Genomic DNA, 22280 nt, shown 5'->3' with positions numbered 1-22280 from the left:
AGGGGCTGAAACAGAGGGGATGAAACAGAGGGCAAGAAACAGAGGGGCTGAAACAGAGGGCGAGAAACAGAGGGACTGAAACAGAGGGGCTGAAACAGAGGGGCTGACACAGAGGTCGAGAAACAGAGGGGCTGAAACAGAGGGCGACAAACAGAGGGGCTGAAACAAAGGGCGAGAAACAGAGGGGCTGAAACAGAGGGGCTGAACCAGAGGGGCTGAAACAGTGGGGCTGAAACGGAGGTGCTGAAACAGAGGGGCTGGAACAGAGGGGCTGAAACAGAGGGCAAGAAACAGAGGGGCTGAAACAGAAGGGCTGAAACAGATGGGCAGAAAAAAAGGTCGAGAAACAGAGGGCGAAAAACAGAGGGGCTGAATCAGAGTGGCTGAAACAGAGGGCGAGAAACAGAGGGGCTGAATCAGAGGGGCTGAATCAGAGGGGCTGAAACAGAGGGGCTGAAACAGAGGGCGAGAAACTAAGGCACTGAATCAGAGGGGCTGAAACAGAGGGGCTGAAACAGAGGGGCTGAAACAGACGGGCTGAAACAGAGAGCCTGAAACAGAGTGGCTGAAACAGAGGGGCTGAAATAGAGGGTCTGAAACAGAGGGGCTAAATCAGAGGTGCTGAAACAGAGGGCGAGAAACAGAGGGGCTGAAACAGAGGGGCTGAATCAGAGGGGTTGAAAACGAGGGGCTGACACAGAGGCGAGAAACAGAGAGGCTGAAACTGAGGGCGAGAAACAGAGGGGCTGAAACAGAGGGCGAGAAACAGAGGGGCTGAAACAGAGGGGCTGAAACAGAGGGGCTGAAACAGAAGGGCTGAAACAGAGGGGCTGAAATAGAGGGTCTGAAACAGAGGGGCTGAAACAGAGGGCGAGAAACAGAGGGGCTGAATCAGAGGGGCTGAAACAGAGGGGCTGAAACAGAGGGCGAGAAACAGAGAGGCTGAAACAGAGGGCAAGAAACAGAGGGGCTGAAACAGAGGGCGAGAAACAGAGGGGCTGAAACAGAGGGGCTGAAACAGAGGGGCTGAAACAGAGGGCGAGAAACAGAGGGGCTGAAAGAGATGGCGAGAAACAGAGGGGCTGAAACAGAGGGCGAGAAACAGAGGGGCTGAATCAGAGGGGCTGAAACAGTGGGGCTGAAACAGAGGGGCTGAAACAGAGGGCGAGAAATAGAGGGGCTGAAACAGAGGGCGAGAAACAGAGGGGCTGAAACAGAGGGCCAGAAACAGAGGGGCTGAAACAGAGGGGCTGAAACAGAGGGGCTGAAACAGAGGGCGAGAAACAGAGGGGCTGAAAGAGATGGCGAGAAACAGAGGGGCTGAAACAGAGGGCGAGAAACAGAGGGCGAGAAACAGAGGGGCTGAAACAGAGGGCGAGAAACAGAGGGGCTGAAACAGAGGTGCTGAAACAGAGGGTGAGAAACAGAGGGGCTAAAACAGAGGGCGAGAAACAGAGGGGCTGAAACAGAGGGGCTGATTCAGAGGGGCTGAAACAGAGGGGCTGAATCGGAGGGGCTGAAACAGAGGGCGAGAATCAGAGGGGCTGAAACAGAGGGCGAGAAACAGAGGAGCAGAAACAGAGGGCGAGAAACAGAGGGGCTGAAACAGAGGGGCTGAAACAGAGAGTGCGAAACAGAGGGGCTGAAACAGAGGGTGAGAACCAGAGGGGCTGAAACAGAGGGTCTGAAACAGAGGGGCTGAAACAGAGGGCAAGAAACAGAGGGGCTGAAACCGAGTGGCTGAAACAGAAGGGCTGAAACAGAGGGGCTGAAACAGAGGGCGAGAAACAGAGGGGCTGAATCAGAGGGGCTCAGTCAGAGGGGCTGAAACAGAAGGCGAGAAACAGAGGGGCAGAAACAAAGGGCGAGAAACAGAGGGGCTGAAACAGAGGGGTTGAAACAGAGGGCAAGAAACAGAGGGGCTGAAAGAGAGGGCGAGAAACAGAGGGACTGAAACTGAGGGGCTGAAACAGAGGGGCTGACACAGAGGTCGAGAAACAGAGGGGCTGAAACAGAGGGCGACAAACAGAGGGGCTGAAACAAAGGGCGAGAAACAGAGGGGCTGAAACAGAGGGGCTGAACCAGAGGGGCTGAAACAGAGGGGCTGAAACGGAGGGGCTGAAACAGAGGGGCTGGAACAGAGGGGCTGAAACAGAGGGCAAGAAACAGAGGGGCTGAAACAGAAGGGCTGAAACAGATGGGCAGAAAAAAAGGTCGAGAAACAGAGGGCGAGAAACAGAGGGGCTGAATCAGAGGGGCTGAAACAGAGGGCGAGAAACAGAGGGGCTGAATCAGAGGGGCTGAATCAGAGGGGCTGAAACAGAGGGGCTGAAACAGAGGGCGAGAAACTAATGTACTGAATCAGAGGGGCTGAAACAGAGGGCAAGAAACAGAGGGGCTGAAACAGAAGGGCTGAAACAGAGAGCCTGAAACAGAGTGGCTGAAACAGAGGGGATGAAATAGAGGGTCTGAAACAGAGGGGCTGAATCAGAGGTGCTGAAACAGAGGGCAAGAAACAGAGGGGCTGAAACAGAGGTGCTGAATCAGAGGGGCTGAAACAGAGGGGCTGAACCAGAGGGGCTGAAACAGAGGGGCTGAAACGGAGGGGCTGAAACAGAGGGGCTGGAACAGAGGGGCTGAAACAGAGGGCGAGAAACAGAGGGGCTGAAACAGAGGGCGAGAAACAGAGGAGCAGAAACAGAGGGCGAGAAACAGAGGGGCTGAAACAGAGGGGCTGAAACAGAGAGTGCGAAACAGAGGGGCTGAAACAGAGGGCGAGAAACAGAGGGGCTGAAACAGAGGGTCTGAAACAGAGGGGCTGAAACAGAGGGCAAGAAACAGAGGGGCTGAAACCGAGTGGCTGAAACAGAAGGGCTGAAACAGAGGGGCTGAAACAGAGGGCGAGAAACAGATGGGCTGAATCAGAGGGGCTCAGTCAGAGGGGCTGAAACAGAGGGGCTGAATCAGAGGGGCTGAAACAGAAGGCGAGAAACAGAGGGGCAGAAACAAAGGGCGAGAAACAGAGGGGCTGAAACAGAGGGGTTGAAACAGAGGGCAAGAAACAGAGGGGCTGAAAGAGAGGGCGAGAAACAGAGGGACTGAAACTGAGGGGCTGAAACAGAGGGGCTGACACAGAGGTCGAGAAACAGAGGGGCTGAAACAGAGGGCGACAAACAGAGGGGCTGAAACAAAGGGCGAGAAACAGAGGGGCTGAAACAGAGGGGCTGAACCAGAGGGGCTGAAACAGAGGGGCTGAAACGGAGGGGCTGAAACAGAGAGGCTGGAACAGAGGGGCTGAAACAGAGGGCAAGAAACAGAGGGGCTGAAACAGAAGGGCTGAAACAGATGGGCAGAAAAAAAGGTCGAGAAACAGCGTGCGAGAAACAGAGGGGCTGAATCAGAGGGGCTGAAACAGAGGGCGAGAAACAGAGGGGCTGAATCAGAGGGGCTGAATCAGAGGGGCTTAAACAGAGGGGCTGAAACAGAGGGCGAGAAACTAATGTACTGAATCAGAGGGGCTGAAACAGAGGGCAAGAAACAGAGGGGCTGAAACAGAAGGGCTGAAACAGAGAGCATGAAACAGAGTGGCTGAAATAGAGGGGCTGAAATAGAGGGTCTGAAACAGAGGGGCTGAATCAGAGGTGCTGAAACAGAGGGCGAGAAACAGATGGGCTGAATCAGAGGGGCTCAGTCAGAGGGGCTGAAACAGAGGGGCTGAATCAGAGGGGCTGAAACAGAAGGCGAGAAACAGAGGGGCAGAAACAAAGGGCGAGAAACAGAGGGGCTGAAACAGAGGGGTTGAAACAGAGGGCAAGAAACAGAGGGGCTGAAAGAGAGGGCGAGAAACAGAGGGACTGAAACTGAGGGGCTGAAACAGAGGGGCTGACACAGAGGTCGAGAAACAGAGGGGCTGAAACAGAGGGCGACAAACAGAGGGGCTGAAACAAAGGGCGAGAAACAGAGGGGCTGAAACAGAGGGGCTGAACCAGAGGGGCTGAAACAGAGGGGCTGAAACGGAGGGGCTGAAACAGAGAGGCTGGAACAGAGGGGCTGAAACAGAGGGCAAGAAACAGAGGGGCTGAAACAGAAGGGCTGAAACAGATGGGCAGAAAAAAAGGTCGAGAAACAGCGTGCGAGAAACAGAGGGGCTGAATCAGAGGGGCTGAAACAGAGGGCGAGAAACAGAGGGGCTGAATCAGAGGGGCTGAATCAGAGGGGCTTAAACAGAGGGGCTGAAACAGAGGGCGAGAAACTAATGTACTGAATCAGAGGGGCTGAAACAGAGGGCAAGAAACAGAGGGGCTGAAACAGAAGGGCTGAAACAGAGAGCATGAAACAGAGTGGCTGAAACAGAGGGGCTGAAATAGAGGGTCTGAAACAGAGGGGCTGAATCAGAGGTGCTGAAACAGAGGGCAAGAAACAGAGGGGCTGAAACAGAGGTGCTGAATCAGAGGGGCTGAAACAGAGGGGCTGAACCAGAGGGGCTGAAACAGAGGGGCTGAAACGGAGGGGCTGAAACAGAGGGGCTGGAACAGAGGGGCTGAAACAGAGGGCAAGAAACAGAGGGGCTGAAACAGAAGGGCTGAAACAGATGGGCAGAAAAAAAGGTCGAGAAACAGAGGGCGAAAAACAGAGGGGCTGAATCAGAGTGGCTGAAACAGAGGGCGAGAAACAGAGGGGCTGAATCAGAGGGGCTGAATCAGAGGGGCTGAAACAGAGGGGCTGAAACAGAGGGCGAGAAACTAAGGCACTGAATCAGAGGGGCTGAAACAGAGGGGCTGAAACAGAGGGGCTGAAACAGACGGGCTGAAACAGAGGGCAAGAAACAGAGGGGCTGAAACAGAAGGGCTGAAACAGATGGGCAGAAAAAAAGGTCGAGAAACAGAGGGCGAGAAACAGAGGGGCTGAATCAGAGGGGCTGAAACAGAGGGCGAGAAACAGAGGGGCTGAATCAGAGGGGCTGAATCAGAGGGGCTGAAACAGAGGGGCTGAAACAGAGGGCGAGAAACTAATGTACTGAATCAGAGGGGCTGAAACAGAGGGCAAGAAACAGAGGGGCTGAAACAGAAGGGCTGAAACAGAGAGCCTGAAACAGAGTGGCTGAAACAGAGGGGATGAAATAGAGGGTCTGAAACAGAGGGGCTGAATCAGAGGTGCTGAAACAGAGGGCAAGAAACAGAGGGGCTGAAACAGAGGTGCTGAATCAGAGGGGCTGAAACAGAGGGGCTGAACCAGAGGGGCTGAAACAGAGGGGCTGAAACGGAGGGGCTGAAACAGAGGGGCTGGAACAGAGGGGCTGAAACAGAGGGCGAGAAACAGAGGGGCTGAAACAGACGGGCTGAAACAGAGAGCCTGAAACAGAGTGGCTGAAACAGAGGGGCTGAAATAGAGGGTCTGAAACAGAGGGGCTAAATCAGAGGTGCTGAAACAGAGGGCGAGAAACAGAGGGGCTGAAACAGAGGGGCTGAATCAGAGGGGTTGAAAACGAGGGGCTGACACAGAGGCGAGAAACAGAGAGGCTGAAACTGAGGGCGAGAAACAGAGGGGCTGAAACAGAGGGCGAGAAACAGAGGGGCTGAAACAGAGGGGCTGAAACAGAGGGGCTGAAACAGAAGGGCTGAAACAGAGGGGCTGAAATAGAGGGTCTGAAACAGAGGGGCTGAAACAGAGGGCGAGAAACAGAGGGGCTGAATCAGAGGGGCTGAAACAGAGGGGCTGAAACAGAGGGCGAGAAACAGAGAGGCTGAAACAGAGGGCAAGAAACAGAGGGGCTGAAACAGAGGGCGAGAAACAGAGGGGCTGAAACAGAGGGGCTGAAACAGAGGGGCTGAAACAGAGGGCGAGAAACAGAGGGGCTGAAAGAGATGGCGAGAAACAGAGGGGCTGAAACAGAGGGCGAGAAACAGAGAGCCTGAAACAGAGTGGCTGAAACAGAGGGGCTGAAATAGAGGGTCTGAAACAGAGGGGCTAAATCAGAGGTGCTGAAACAGAGGGCGAGAAACAGAGGGGCTGAAACAGAGGGGCTGAATCAGAGGGGTTGAAAACGAGGGGCTGACACAGAGGCGAGAAACAGAGAGGCTGAAACTGAGGGCGAGAAACAGAGGGGCTGAAACGGAGGGCGAGAAATAGAGGGGCTGAAACAGAGGGCGAGAAACAGAGGGGCTGAAACAGAGGGCCAGAAACAGAGGGGCTGAAACAGAGGGTCTGAAACAGAGGGGCTGAAACAGAGGGCGAGAAACAGAGGGGCTGAAAGAGATGGCGAGAAACAGAGAGGCTGAAACAGAGGGCGAGAAACAGAGGGCGAGAAACAGAGGGGCTGAAACAGAGGGCGAGAAACAGAGGGGCTGAAACAGAGGTGCTGAAACAGAGGGTGAGAAACAGAGGGGCTGAAACAGAGGGCGAGAAACAGAGGGGCTGAAACAGAGGTGCTGAAACAGAGGGTGAGAAACAGAGGGGCTGAAACAGAGGGCGAGAAACAGAGGGGCTGAAACAGAAGGGCTGAAACAGAGGGGCTGAAACAGAGGGCGAGAAACAGAGGGGCTGAATCAGAGGGGCTCAATCAGAGGGGCTGAAACAGAGGGGCTGAATCAGAGGGGCTGAAACCGAAGGCGAGAAACAGAGGGGCAGAAACAAAGGGCGAGAAACAGAGGGGCTGAAACAGAGGGGTTGAAACAGAGGGCAAGAAACAGAGGGGCTGAAAGAGAGGGCGAGAAACAGAGGGACTGAAACTGAGGGGCTGAAACAGAGGGGCTGACACAGAGGTCGAGAAACAGAGGGGCTGAAACAGAGGGCGACAAACAGAGGGGCTGAAACAAAGGGCGAGAAACAGAGGGGCTGAAACAGAGGGGCTGAACCAGAGGGGCTGAAACAGAGGGGCTGAAACGGAGGGGCTGAAACAGAGGGGCTGGAACAGAGGGGCTGAAACAGAGGGCAAGAAACAGAGGGGCTGAAACAGAAGGGCTGAAACAGATGGGCAGAAAAAAAGGTCGAGAAACAGAGGGCGAGAAACAGAGGGGCTGAATCAGAGGGGCTGAAACAGAGGGCGAGAAACAGAGGGGCTGAATCAGAGGGGCTGAATCAGAGGGGCTGAAACAGAGGGGCTGAAACAGAGGGCGAGAAACTAATGTACTGAATCAGAGGGGCTGAAACAGAGGGCAAGAAACAGAGGGGCTGAAACAGAAGGGCTGAAACAGAGAGCCTGAAACAGAGTGGCTGAAACAGAGGGGCTGAAATAGAGGGTCTGAAACAGAGGGGCTGAATCAGAGGTGCTGAAACAGAGGGCAAGAAACAGAGGGGCTGAAACAGAGGTGCTGAATCAGAGGGGTTGAAACAGAGGGGCTGACTCAGAGGGCGAGAAACAGAGAGGCTGAAACAGAGGGCGAGAAACAGAGGGGCTGAAACAGAGGGCGAGAAACAGAGGGGCTGAAACAGAGGGGCTGAAACAGAGGGGCTGAAACAGAGGGGCTGAAACAGAGTGCGAGAAACAGAGGGGCTGAAACAGATGTGGAGAAACAGAGGGGCTGAAACAGAGGGCGAGAAACAGAGTGGCTGAATCAGAGGGGCTGAAACAGAGGGCGAGAAACAGAGGGGCTGAAACAGAGGGCGAGAAACATAGGGGCTGAAACAGAGGTGCTGAAACAGAGGGTGAGAAACAGAGGGGCTGAAACAGAGGGCGAGAAACAGAGGGGCTGAAATAGAGGGGCTGAAACAGAGGGGCTGATTCAGAGGGGCTGAAACAGAGGGGCTGATTCAGAGGGGCTGAAACAGAGGGCGAGAAACAGAGGGGCTGAAACAGAGGGCGAGAAACAGAGGAGCAGAAACAGAGGGCGAGAAACAGAGGGGCTAAAACAGAGGGGCTGAAACAGAGAGTGCGAAACAGAGGGGCTGAAACAGAGGGCGAGAAACAGAGGGGCTGAAACAGAGGTCGAGAAACAGAGGGGCTGAAACAGAGGGCAAGAAACAGAGGGGCTGAAACCGAGTGGCTGAAACAGAAGGGCTGAAACAGAAGGGCTGAAACAGAGGGGCTGAAACAGAAGGCGAGAAACAGAGGGGCTGAATCAGAGGGGCTGAATCAGAGAGCCTGAAACAGAGTGGCTGAAACAGAGGGGCTGAAATAGAGGGTCTGAAACAGAGGGGCTAAATCAGAGGTGCTGAAACAGAGGGCGAGAAACAGAGGGGCTGAAACAGAGGGGCTGAATCAGAGGGGTTGAAAACGAGGGGCTGACACAGAGGCGAGAAACAGAGAGGCTGAAACTGAGGGCGAGAAACAGAGGGGCTGAAACAGAGGGCGAGAAACAGAGGGGCTGAAACAGAGGGGCTCAGTCAGAGGGGCTGAAACAGAGGGGCTGAATCAGAGGGGCTGAAACAGAAGGCGAGAAACAGAGGGGCAGAAACAAAGGGCGAGAAACAGAGGGGCTGAAACAGAGGGGTTGAAACAGAGGGCAAGAAACAGAGGGGCTGAAAGAGAGGGCGAGAAACAGAGGGACTGAAACTGAGGGGCTGAAACAGAGGGGCTGACACAGAGGTCGAGAAACAGAGGGGCTGAAACAGAGGGCGACAAACAGAGGGGCTGAAACAAAGGGCGAGAAACAGAGGGGCTGAAACAGAGGGGCTGAACCAGAGGGGCTGAAACAGAGGGGCTGAAACGGAGGGGCTGAAACAGAGAGGCTGGAACAGAGGGGCTGAAACAGAGGGCAAGAAACAGAGGGGCTGAAACAGAAGGGCTGAAACAGATGGGCAGAAAAAAAGGTCGAGAAACAGCGTGCGAGAAACAGAGGGGCTGAATCAGAGGGGCTGAAACAGAGGGCGAGAAACAGAGGGGCTGAATCAGAGGGGCTGAATCAGAGGGGCTTAAACAGAGGGGCTGAAACAGAGGGCGAGAAACTAATGTACTGAATCAGAGGGGCTGAAACAGAGGGCAAGAAACAGAGGGGCTGAAACAGAAGGGCTGAAACAGAGAGCATGAAACAGAGTGGCTGAAACAGAGGGGCTGAAATAGAGGGTCTGAAACAGAGGGGCTGAATCAGAGGTGCTGAAACAGAGGGCAAGAAACAGAGGGGCTGAAACAGAGGTGCTGAATCAGAGGGGCTGAAACAGAGGGGCTGAACCAGAGGGGCTGAAACAGAGGGGCTGAAACGGAGGGGCTGAAACAGAGGGGCTGGAACAGAGGGGCTGAAACAGAGGGCAAGAAACAGAGGGGCTGAAACAGAAGGGCTGAAACAGATGGGCAGAAAAAAAGGTCGAGAAACAGAGGGCGAAAAACAGAGGGGCTGAATCAGAGTGGCTGAAACAGAGGGCGAGAAACAGAGGGGCTGAATCAGAGGGGCTGAATCAGAGGGGCTGAAACAGAGGGGCTGAAACAGAGGGCGAGAAACTAAGGCACTGAATCAGAGGGGCTGAAACAGAGGGGCTGAAACAGAGGGGCTGAAACAGACGGGCTGAAACAGAGGGCAAGAAACAGAGGGGCTGAAACAGAAGGGCTGAAACAGATGGGCAGAAAAAAAGGTCGAGAAACAGAGGGCGAGAAACAGAGGGGCTGAATCAGAGGGGCTGAAACAGAGGGCGAGAAACAGAGGGGCTGAATCAGAGGGGCTGAATCAGAGGGGCTGAAACAGAGGGGCTGAAACAGAGGGCGAGAAACTAATGTACTGAATCAGAGGGGCTGAAACAGAGGGCAAGAAACAGAGGGGCTGAAACAGAAGGGCTGAAACAGAGAGCCTGAAACAGAGTGGCTGAAACAGAGGGGATGAAATAGAGGGTCTGAAACAGAGGGGCTGAATCAGAGGTGCTGAAACAGAGGGCAAGAAACAGAGGGGCTGAAACAGAGGTGCTGAATCAGAGGGGCTGAAACAGAGGGGCTGAACCAGAGGGGCTGAAACAGAGGGGCTGAAACGGAGGGGCTGAAACAGAGGGGCTGGAACAGAGGGGCTGAAACAGAGGGCGAGAAACAGAGGGGCTGAAACAGACGGGCTGAAACAGAGAGCCTGAAACAGAGTGGCTGAAACAGAGGGGCTGAAATAGAGGGTCTGAAACAGAGGGGCTAAATCAGAGGTGCTGAAACAGAGGGCGAGAAACAGAGGGGCTGAAACAGAGGGGCTGAATCAGAGGGGTTGAAAACGAGGGGCTGACACAGAGGCGAGAAACAGAGAGGCTGAAACTGAGGGCGAGAAACAGAGGGGCTGAAACAGAGGGCGAGAAACAGAGGGGCTGAAACAGAGGGGCTGAAACAGAGGGGCTGAAACAGAAGGGCTGAAACAGAGGGGCTGAAATAGAGGGTCTGAAACAGAGGGGCTGAAACAGAGGGCGAGAAACAGAGGGGCTGAATCAGAGGGGCTGAAACAGAGGGGCTGAAACAGAGGGCGAGAAACAGAGAGGCTGAAACAGAGGGCAAGAAACAGAGGGGCTGAAACAGAGGGCGAGAAACAGAGGGGCTGAAACAGAGGGGCTGAAACAGAGGGGCTGAAACAGAGGGCGAGAAACAGAGGGGCTGAAAGAGATGGCGAGAAACAGAGGGGCTGAAACAGAGGGCGAGAAACAGAGAGCCTGAAACAGAGTGGCTGAAACAGAGGGGCTGAAATAGAGGGTCTGAAACAGAGGGGCTAAATCAGAGGTGCTGAAACAGAGGGCGAGAAACAGAGGGGCTGAAACAGAGGGGCTGAATCAGAGGGGTTGAAAACGAGGGGCTGACACAGAGGCGAGAAACAGAGAGGCTGAAACTGAGGGCGAGAAACAGAGGGGCTGAAACGGAGGGCGAGAAATAGAGGGGCTGAAACAGAGGGCGAGAAACAGAGGGGCTGAAACAGAGGGCCAGAAACAGAGGGGCTGAAACAGAGGGTCTGAAACAGAGGGGCTGAAACAGAGGGCGAGAAACAGAGGGGCTGAAAGAGATGGCGAGAAACAGAGGGGCTGAAACAGAGGGCGAGAAACAGAGGGCGAGAAACAGAGGGGCTGAAACAGAGGGCGAGAAACAGAGGGGCTGAAACAGAGGTGCTGAAACAGAGGGTGAGAAACAGAGGGGCTGAAACAGAGGGCGAGAAACAGAGGGGCTGAAACAGAGGGGCTGATTCAGAGGGGCTGAAACAGAGGGGCTGAATCGGAGGGGCTGAAACAGAGGGCGAGAAACAGAGGGGCTGAAACAGAGGGCGAGAAACAGAGGAGCAGAAACAGAGGGCGAGAAACAGAGGGGCTGAAACAGAGGGGCTGAAACAGAGAGTGCGAAACAGAGGGGCTGAAACAGAGGGCGAGAAACAGAGGGGCTGAAACAGAGGGTCTGAAACAGAGGGGCTGAAACAGAGGGCAAGAAACAGAGGGGCTGAAACCGAGTGGCTGAAACAGAAGGGCTGAAACAGAGGGGCTGAAACAGAGGGCGAGAAACACAGGGGCTGAATCAGAGGGGCTCAATCAGAGGGGCTGAAACAGAGGGGCTGAATCAGAGGGGCTGAAACCGAAGGCGAGAAACAGAGGGGCAGAAACAAAGGGCGAGAAACAGAGGGGCTGAAACAGAGGGGTTGAAACAGAGGGCAAGAAACAGAGGGGCTGAAAGAGAGGGCGAGAAACAGAGGGACTGAAACTGAGGGGCTGAAACAGAGGGGCTGACACAGAGGTCGAGAAACAGAGGGGCTGAAACAGAGGGCGACAAACAGAGGGGCTGAAACAAAGGGCGAGAAACAGAGGGGCTGAAACAGAGGGGCTGAACCAGAGGGGCTGAAACAGAGGGGCTGAAACGGAGGGGCTGAAACAGAGGGGCTGGAACAGAGGGGCTGAAACAGAGGGCAAGAAACAGAGGGGCTGAAACAGAAGGGCTGAAACAGATGGGCAGAAAAAAAGGTCGAGAAACAGAGGGCGAGAAACAGAGGGGCTGAATCAGAGGGGCTGAAACAGAGGGCGAGAAACAGAGGGGCTGAATCAGAGGGGCTGAATCAGAGGGGCTGAAACAGAGGGGCTGAAACAGAGGGCGAGAAACTAATGTACTGAATCAGAGGGGCTGAAACAGAGGGCAAGAAACAGAGGGGCTGAAACAGAAGGGCTGAAACAGAGAGCCTGAAACAGAGTGGCTGAAACAGAGGGGCTGAAATAGAGGGTCTGAAACAGAGGGGCTGAATCAGAGGTGCTGAAACAGAGGGCAAGAAACAGAGGGGCTGAAACAGAGGTGCTGAATCAGAGGGGTTGAAACAGAGGGGCTGACTCAGAGGGCGAGAAACAGAGAGGCTGAAACAGAGGGCGAGAAACAGAGGGGCTGAAACAGAGGGCGAGAAACAGAGGGGCTGAAACAGAGGGGCTGAAACAGAGGGGCTGAAACAGAGGGGCTGAAACAGAGTGCGAGAAACAGAGGGGCTGAAACAGATGTGGAGAAACAGAGGGGCTGAAACAGAGGGCGAGAAACAGAGTGGCTGAATCAGAGGGGCTGAAACAGAGGGCGAGAAACAGAGGGGCTGAAACAGAGGGCGAGAAACATAGGGGCTGAAACAGAGGTGCTGAAACAGAGGGTGAGAAACAGAGGGGCTGAAACAGAGGGCGAGAAACAGAGGGGCTGAAATAGAGGGGCTGAAACAGAGGGGCTGATTCAGAGGGGCTGAAACAGAGGGGCTGATTCAGAGGGGCTGAAACAGAGGGCGAGAAACAGAGGGGCTGAAACAGAGGGCGAGAAACAGAGGAGCAGAAACAGAGGGCGAGAAACAGAGGGGCTAAAACAGAGGGGCTGAAACAGAGAGTGCGAAACAGAGGGGCTGAAACAGAGGGCGAGAAACAGAGGGGCTGAAACAGAGGTCGAGAAACAGAGGGGCTGAAACAGAGGGCAAGAAACAGAGGGGCTGAAACCGAGTGGCTGAAACAGAAGGGCTGAAACAGAAGGGCTGAAACAGAGGGGCTGAAACAGAAGGCGAGAAACAGAGGGGCTGAATCAGAGGGGCTGAATCAGAGAGCCTGAAACAGAGTGGCTGAAACAGAGGGGCTGAAATAGAGGGTCTGAAACAGAGGGGCTAAATCAGAGGTGCTGAAACAGAGGGCGAGAAACAGAGGGGCTGAAACAGAGGGGCTGAATCAGAGGGGTTGAAAACGAGGGGCTGACACAGAGGCGAGAAACAGAGAGGCTGAAACTGAGGGCGAGAAACAGAGGGGCTGAAACAGAGGGCGAGAAACAGAGGGGCTGAAACAGAGGGGCTGAAACAGAGGGGATGAAACAGAAGGGCTGAAACAGAGGGGCTGAAATAGAGGGTCTGAAACAGAGGGGCTGAAACAGAGGGCGAGAAACAGAGGGGCTGAATCAGAGGGGCTGAAACAGAGGGGCTGAAACAGAGGGCGAGAAACAGAGAGGCTGAAACAGAGGGCAAGAAACAGAGGGGCTGAAACAGAGGGCGAGAAACAGAGGGGCTGAAACAGAGGGGCTGAAACAGAGGGGCTGAAACAGAGGGCGAGAAACAGAGGGGCTGAAACAGATGGCGAGAAACAGAGGGGCTGAAACAGAGGGCGAGAAACAGAGGGGCTGAATCAGAGGGGCTGAAACTGTGGGGCTGAAACAGAGGGACTGAAACAGAGGGCGAGAAATAGAGGGGCTGAAACAGAGGGCGAGAAACAGAGGGGCTGAAACAGAGGGCCAGAAACAGAGGGGCTGAAACAGAGGGGCTGAAACAGAGGGGCTGAAACAGAGGGCGAGAAACAGAGGGGCTGAAAGAGATGGCGAGAAACAGAGGGGCTGAAACAGAGGGCGAGAAACAGAGGGCGAGAAACAGAGGGGCTGAAACAGAGGGCGAGAAACAGAGGGGCTGAAACAGAGGTGCTGAAACAGAGGGTGAGAAACAGAGGGGCTGAAACAGAGGGCGAGAAACAGAGGGGCTGAAACAGAGGGGCTGATTCAGAGGGGCTGAAACAGAGGGGCTGAATCGGAGGGGCTGAAACAGAGGGCGAGAAACAGAGGGGCTGAAACAGAGGGCGAGAAACAGAGGAGCAGAAACAGAGGGCGAGAAACAGAGGGGCTGAAACAGAGGGGCTGAAACAGAGAGTGCGAAACAGAGGGGCTGAAACAGAGGGCGAGAAACAGAGGGGCTGAAACAGAGGGTCTGAAACAGAGGGGCTGAAACAGAGGGCAAGAAACAGAGGGGCTGAAACCGAGTGGCTGAAACAGAAGGGCTGAAACAGAGGGGCTGAAACAGAGGGCGAGAAACAGAGGGGCTGAATCAGAGGGGCTCAATCAGAGGGGCTGAAACAGAGGGGCTGAATCAGAGGGGCTGAAACAGAAGGCGAGAAACAGAGGGGCAGAAACAAAGGGCGAGAAACAGAGGGGCTGAAACAGAGGGGTTGAAACAGAGGGCAAGAAACAGAGGGGCTGAAAGAGAGGGCGAGAAACAGAGGGACTGAAACTGAGGGGCTGAAACAGAGGGGCTGACACAGAGGTTGAGAAACAGAGGGGCTGAAACAGAGGGCGACAAACAGAGGGGCTGAAACAAAGGGCGAGAAACAGAGGGGCTGAAACAGAGGGGCTGAACCAGAGGGGCTGAAACAGAGGGGCTGAAACGGAGGGGCTGAAACAGAGGGGCTGGAACAGAGGGCTGAAACAGAGGGCAAGAAACAGAGGGGCTGAAACAGAAGGGCTGAAACAGATGGGCAGAAAAAAAGGTCGAGAAACAGAGGGCGAGAAACAGAGGGGCTGAATCAGAGGGGCTGAAACAGAGGGCGAGAAACAGAGGGGCTGAATCAGAGGGGCTGAATCAGAGGGGCTGAAACAGAGGGGCTGAAACAGAGGGCGAGAAACTAATGTACTGAATCAGAGGGGCTGAAACAGAGGGCAAGAAACAGAGGGGCTGAAACAGAAGGGCTGAAACAGAGAGCCTGAAACAGAGTGGCTGAAACAGAGGGGCTGAAATAGAGGGTCTGAAACAGAGGGGCTGAATCAGAGGTGCTGAAACAGAGGGCGAGAAACAGAGGGGCTGAAACAGAGGTGCTGAATCAGAGGGGTTGAAACAGAGGGGCTGACTCAGAGGGCGAGAAACAGAGAGGCTGAAACAGAGGGCGAGAAACAGAGGGGCTGAAACAGAGGGCGAGAAACAGAGGGGCTGAAACAGAGGGGCTGAAACAGATGGGCAGAAAAAAAGGTCGAGAAACAGAGGGCGAGAAACAGAGGGGCTGAAACAGATGTGGAGAAACAGAGGGGCTGAAACAGAGGGCGAGAAACAGAGAGGCTGAATCAGAGGGGCTGAAACAGAGGGCGAGAAACAGAGGGGCTGAAACAGAGGGCGAGAAACAGAGGGGCTGAAACAGAGGTGCTGAAACAGAGGGTGAGAAATAGAGGGGCTGAAACAGAGGGCGAGAAACAGAGGGGCTGAAATAGAGGGGCTGAAACAGAGGGGCTGATTCAGAGGGGCTGAAACAGAGAGGCTGAATCAGAGGGGCTGAAACAGAGGGCGAGAAACAGAGGGGCTGAAACAGAGGGCGAGAAACAGAGGAGCAGAAACAGAGGGCGAGAAACAGAGGGGCTGAAACAGAGGGGCTGAAACAGAGAGTGCGAAACAGAGGGGCTGAAACAGAGGGCGAGAAACAGAGGGGCTGAAACAGAGGTCGAGAAACAGAGGGGCTGAAACAGAGGGCAAGAAACAGAGGGGCTGAAACCGAGTGGCTGAAACAGAAGGGCTGAAACAGAGGGGCTGAAAAAGAGGGCGAGAAACAGAGGGGCTGAATCAGAGGGGCTGAATCAGAGAGCCTGAAACAGAGTGGCTGAAACAGAGGGGCTGAAATAGAGGGTCTGAAACAGAGGGGCTAAATCAGAGGTGCTGAAACAGAGGGCGAGAAACAGAGGGGCTGAAACAGAGGGGCTGAATCAGAGGGGTTGAAAACGAGGGGCTGACACAGAGGCGAGAAACAGAGAGGCTGAAACTGAGGGCGAGAAACAGAGGGGCTGAAACAGAGGGCGAGAAACAGAGGGGCTGAAACAGAGGGGCTGAAACAGAGGGGCTGAAACAGAAGGGCTGAAACAGAGGGGCTGAAATAGAGGGTCTGAAACAGAGGGGCTGAAACAGAGGGCGAGAAACAGAGGGGCTGAATCAGAGGGGCTGAAACAGAGGGGCTGAAACAGAGGGCGAGAAACAGAGAGGCTGAAACAGAGGGCAAGAAACAGAGGGGCGGAAACAGAGGGCGAGAAACAGAGGGGCTGAAACAGAGGGGCTGAAACAGAGGGGCTGAAACAGAGGGCGAGAAACAGAGGGGCTGAAACAGATGGCGAGAAACAGAGGGGCTGAAACAGAGGGCGAGAAACAGAGGGGCTGAATCAGAGGGGCTGAAACAGTGGGGCTGAAACAGAGGGGCTGAAACAGAGGGCGAGAAATAGAGGGGCTGAAACAGAGGGCGAGAAACAGAGGGGCTGAAACAGAGGGCCAGAAACAGAGGTGCTGAAACAGAGGGGCTGAAACAGAGGGGCTGAAACAGAGGGCGAGAAACAGAGGGGCTGAAAGAGATGGCGAGAAACAGAGGGGCTGAAACAGAGGGCGAGAAACAGAGGGCGAGAAACAGAGGGGCTGAAACAGAGGGCGAGAAACAGAGGGGCTGAAACAGAGGTGCTGAAACAGAGGGTGAGAAACAGAGGGGCTGAAACAGAGGGCGAGAAACAGAGGGGCTGAAACAGAGGGGCTGATTCAGAGGGGCTGAAACAGAGGGGCTGAATCGGAGGGGCTGAAACAGAGGGCGAGAATCAGAGGGGCTGAAACAGAGGGCGAGAAACAGAGGAGCAGAAACAGAGGGCGAGAAACAGAGGGGCTGAAACAGAGGGGCTGAAACAGAGAGTGCGAAACAGAGGGGCTGAAACAGAGGGCGAGAAACAGAGGGGCTGAAACAGAGGGTCTGAAACAGAGGGGCTGAAACAGAGGGCAAGAAACAGAGGGGCTGAAACCGAGTGGCTGAAACAGAAGGGCTGAAACAGAGGGGCTGAAACAGAGGGCGAGAAACAGAGGGGCTGAATCAGAGGGGCTCAATCAGTGGGGCTGAAACAGAGGGGCTGAATCAGAGGGGCTGAAACAGAAGGCGAGAAACAGAGGGGCAGAAACAAAGGGCGAGAAACAGAGGGGCTGAAACAGAGGGGTTGAAACAGAGGGCAAGAAACAGAGGGGCTGAAAGAGAGGGCGAGAAACAGAGGGACTGAAACTGAGGGGCTGAAACAGAGGGGCTGACACAGAGGTCGAGAAACAGAGGGGCTGAAACAGAGGGCGACAAACAGAGGGGCTGAAACAAAGGGCGAGAAACAGAGGGGCTGAAACAGAGGGGCTGAACCAGAGGGGCTGAAACAGAGGGGCTGAAACGGAGGGGCTGAAACAGAGGGGCTGGAACAGAGGGGCTGAAACAGAGGGCAAGAAACAGAGGGGCTGAAACAGAAGGGCTGAAACAGATGGGCAGAAAAAAAGGTCGAGAAACAGAGGGCGAGAAACAGAGGGGCTGAATCAGAGGGGCTGAAACAGAGGGCGAGAAACAGAGGGGCTGAATCAGAGGGGCTGAATCAGAGGGGCTGAAACAGAGGGGCTGAAACAGAGGGCGAGAAACTAATGTACTGAATCAGAGGGGCTGAAACAGAGGGCAAGAAACAGAGGGGCTGAAACAGAAGGGCTGAAACAGAGAGCCTGAAACAGAGTGGCTGAAACAGAGGGGCTGAAATAGAGGGTCTGAAACAGAGGGGCTGAATCAGAGGTGCTGAAACAGAGGGCGAGAAACAGAGGGGCTGAAACAGAGGTGCTGAATCAGAGGGGTTGAAACAGAGGGGCTGACTCAGAGGGCGAGAAACAGAGAGGTTGAAACAGAGGGCGAGAAACAGAGGGGCTGAAACAGAGGGCGAGAAACAGAGGGGCTGAAACAGAGGGGCTGAAACAGAGGGGCTGAAACAGAGGGGCTGAAACAGAGGGGCTGAAACAGATGTGGAGAAACAGAGGGGCTGAAACAGAGGGCGAGAAACAGAGAAGCTGAATCAGAGGGGCTGAAACAGAGGGCGAGAAACAGAGGGGCTGAAACAGAGGGCGAGAAACAGAGGGGCTGAAACAGAGGTGCTGAAACAGAGGGTGAGAAACAGAGGGGCTGAAACAGAGGGCGAGAAACAGAGGGGCTGAAACAGAGGGGCTGAAACAGAGGGGCTGATTCAGAGGGGCTGAAACAGAGGGGCTGAATCAGAGGGGCTGAAACAGAGGGCGAGAAACAGAGGGGCTGAAACAGAGGGCGAGAAACAGAGGAGCAGAAACAGAGGGCGAGAAACAGAGGGGCTGAAACAGAGGGGCTGAAACAGAGAGTGCGAAACAGAGGGGCTGAAACAGAGGGCGAGAAACAGAGGGGCTGAAACAGAGGTCGAGAAACAGAGGGGCTGAAACAGAGGGCAAGAAACAGAGGGGCTGAAACCGAGTGGCTGAAACAGAAGGGCTGAAACAGAGGGGCTGAAACAGAGGGCGAGAAACAGAGGGGCTGAATCAAAGGGGCTGAATCAGAGGGGCTGAAACAGAGGGCCTGAATCAGAGGGGCTGAAACAGAAGGCGAGAAACAGAGGAGCTGAAACAGAGGGCGAGAAACAGAGGGGCAGAAACAGAGGGCGAGAAACAGTGGGGCTGAAACAGAGGGGCTGAAACAGAGGGCAAGAAACAGAGGGGCTGAAACAGAGGGCGAGAAACAGAGGGGCTGAAACAGTGGGGCTGAAGCAGAGGGGCTGAAACAGTGGGCGAGAAACAGAGGGGCTGAAACAAAGGGCGAGAAACAGAGGGGCTGAAACAGAGGGGCTGAATCGGCGGGGCTGAAACAGAGGGGCTGAAACAGAGGGGCTGAAACAGAGGGCAAGAAACAGAGGGGCTGAAACAGAGGGGCTGAAACAGAGGGGCAGAAACAGAGGGCGAGAAACAGAGGGGCTGAATCAGAGGGGCTGAATCAGAGGGGCTGAATCAGAGGGGCTGAAACAGAGGGGCTGAAACAGAGGGCGAGAAACTAAGGTACTGAATCAGAGGGGCTGAAACAGAGGGGCTGAAACAGAGGGGCTGAAACAGAAGGGCTGAAACAGAGGGGCTGAAATAGAGGGTCTGAAACAGAGGGGCTGAAACAGAGGGCGAGAAACAGAGGGGCTGAATCAGAGGGGCTGAAACGGAGGGGCTGAAACAGAGGGCGAGAAACAGAGAGGCTGAAACAGAGGGCAAGAAACAGAGGGGCTGAAACAGAGGGCGAGAAACAGAGGGGCTGAAACAGAGGGGCTGAAACAGAGGGGCTGAAACAGAGGGCGAGAAACAGAGGGGCTGAAACAGATGGCGAGAAACAGAGGGGCTGAATCAGAGGGGCTGAAACAGTGGGGCTGAAACAGAGGGGCTGAAACAGAGGGCGAGAAATAGAGGGGCTGAAACAGATGGCGAGAAACAGAGGGGCTGAATCAGAGGGGCTGAAACAGTGGGGCTGAAACAGAGGGGCTGAAACAGAGGGCGAGAAATAGAGGGGCTGAAACAGATGGCGAGAAACAGAGGGGCTGAATCAGAGGGGCTGAAACAGTGGGGCTGAAACAGCGGGGCTGAAACAGAGGGCGAGAAATAGAGGGGCTGAAACAGAGGGCGAGAAACAGAGGGGCTGAAACAGAGGGCCAGAAACAGAGGGGCTGAAACAGAGGGGCTGAAACAGAGGGGCTGAAACAGAGGGCGAGAAACAGAGGGGCTGAAAGAGATGGCGAGAAACAGAGGGGCTGAAACAGAGGGCGAGAAACAGAGGGCGAGAAACAGAGGGGCTGAAACAGAGGGCAAGAAACAGAGGGGCTGAAACAGAGGGGCTGAAACAGAGGGTGAGAAACAGAGGGGCTGAAACAGAGGGCGAGAAACAGAGGGGCTGAAACAGAGGGGCTGATTCAGAGGGGCTGAAACAGAGGGGCTGAATCGGAGGGGCTGAAACAGAGGGCGAGAATCAGAGGGGCTGAAACAGAGGGCGAGAAACAGAGGAGCAGAAACAGAGGGCGAGAAACAGAGGGGCTGAAACAGAGGGGCTGAAACAGAGAGTGCGAAACAGAGGGGCTGAAACAGAGGGCGAGAAACAGAGGGGCTGAAACAGAGGGTCTGAAACAGAGGGGCTGAAACAGAGGGCAAGAAACAGAGGGGCTGAAACCGAGTGTCTGAAACAGAAGGGCTGAAACAGAGGGGCTGAAACAGAGGGCGAGAAACAGAGGGGCTGAATCAGAGGGGCTCAATCAGTGGGGCTGAAACAGAGGGGCTGAATCAGAGGGGCTGAAACAGAAGGCGAGAAACAGAGGGGCAGAAACAAAGGGCGAGAAACAGAGGGGCTGAAACAGAGGGGTTGAAACAGAGGGCAAGAAACAGAGGGGCTGAAAGAGAGGGCGAGAAACAGAGGGACTGAAACTGAGGGGCTGAAACAGAGGGGCTGACACAGAGGTCGAGAAACAGAGGGGCTGAAACAGAGGGCGACAAACAGAGGGGCTGAAACAAAGGGCGAGAAACAGAGGGGCTGAAACAGAGGGGCTGAACCAGAGGGGCTGAAACAGAGGGGCTGAAACGGAGGGGCTGAAACAGAGGGGCTGGAACAGAGGGGCTGAAACAGAGGGCAAGAAACAGAGGGGCTGAAACAGAAGGGCTGAAACAGATGGGCAGAAAAAAAGGTCGAGAAACAGAGGGCGAGAAACAGAGGGGCTGAATCAGAGGGGCTGAAACAGAGGGCGAGAAACAGAGGGGCTGAATCAGAGGGGCTGAATCAGAGGGGCTGAAACAGAGGGGCTGAAACAGAGGGCGAGAAACTAATGTACTGAATCAGAGGGGCTGAAACAGAGGGCAAGAAACAGAGGGGCTGAAACAGAAGGGCTGAAACAGAGAGCCTGAAACAGAGTGGCTGAAACAGAGGGGCTGAAATAGAGGGTCTGAAACAGAGGGGCTGAATCAGAGGTGCTGAAACAGAGGGCGAGAAACAGAGGGGCTGAAACAGAGGTGCTGAATCAGAGGGGTTGAAACAGAGGGGCTGACTCAGAGGGCGAGAAACAGAGAGGCTGAAACAGAGGGCGAGAAACAGAGGGGCTGAAACAGAGGGCGAGAAACAGAGGGGCTGAAACAGAGGGGCTGAAACAGAGGGGCTGAAACAGAGGGGCTGAAACAGAGGGGCTGAAACAGATGTGGAGAAACAGAGGGGCTGAAACAGAGGGCGAGAAACAGAGAGGCTGAATCAGAGGGGCTGAAACAGAGGGCGAGAAACAGAGGGGCTGAAACAGAGGGCGAGAAACAGAGGGGCTGAAACAGAGGTGCTGAAACAGAGGGTGAGAAACAGAGGGGCTGAAACAGAGGGCGAGAAACAGAGGGGCTGAAACAGAGGGGCTGAAACAGAGGGGCTGATTCAGAGGGGCTGAAACAGAGGGGCTGAATCAGAGGGGCTGAAACAGAGGGCGAGAAACAGAGGGGCTGAAACAGAGGGCGAGAAACAGAGGAGCAGAAACAGAGGGCGAGAAACAGAGGGGCTGAAACAGAGGGGCTGAAACAGAGAGTGCGAAACAGAGGGGCTGAAACAGAGGGCGAGAAACAGAGGGGCTGAAACAGAGGTCGAGAAACAGAGGGGCTGAAACAGAGGGCAAGAAACAGAGGGGCTGAAACCGAGTGGCTGAAACAGAAGGGCTGAAACAGAGGGGCTGAAACAGAGGGCGAGAAACAGAGGGGCTGAATCAAAGGGGCTGAATCAGAGGGGCTGAAACAGAGGGCCTGAATCAGAGGGGCTGAAACAGAAGGCGAGAAACAGAGGAGCTGAAACAGAGGGCGAGAAACAGAGGGGCAGAAACAGAGGGCGAGAAACAGTGGGGCTGAAACAGAGGGGCTGAAACAGAGGGCAAGAAACAGAGGGGCTGAAACAGAGGGCGAGAAACAGAGGGGCTGAAACAGTGGGGCTGAAGCAGAGGGGCTGAAACAGTGGGCGAGAAACAGAGGGGCTGAAACAAAGGGCGAGAAACAGAGGGGCTGAAACAGAGGGGCTGAATCGGCGGGGCTGAAACAGAGGGGCTGAAACAGAGGGGCTGAAACAGAGGGCAAGAAACAGAGGGGCTGAAACAGAGGGGCTGAAACAGAGGGGCAGAAACAGAGGGCGAGAAACAGAGGGGCTGAATCAGAGGGGCTGAATCAGAGGGGCTGAATCAGAGGGGCTGAAACAGAGGGGCTGAAACAGAGGGCGAGAAACTAAGGTACTGAATCAGAGGGGCTGAAACAGAGGGGCTGAAACAGAGGGGCTGAAACAGACGGGCTGAAACAGAGAGCCTGAAACAGAGTGGCTGAAACAGAGGGGCTGAAATAGAGGGTCTGAAACAGAGGGGCTGAATCAGA

This window comes from Chiloscyllium punctatum, chromosome 32 (assembly GCF_047496795.1).
Source record: "Chiloscyllium punctatum isolate Juve2018m chromosome 32, sChiPun1.3, whole genome shotgun sequence".
In the NCBI taxonomy this organism is placed as follows: domain Eukaryota; kingdom Metazoa; phylum Chordata; class Chondrichthyes; order Orectolobiformes; family Hemiscylliidae; genus Chiloscyllium; species Chiloscyllium punctatum.
Note: the sequence above shows the minus strand (reverse complement) of the source record.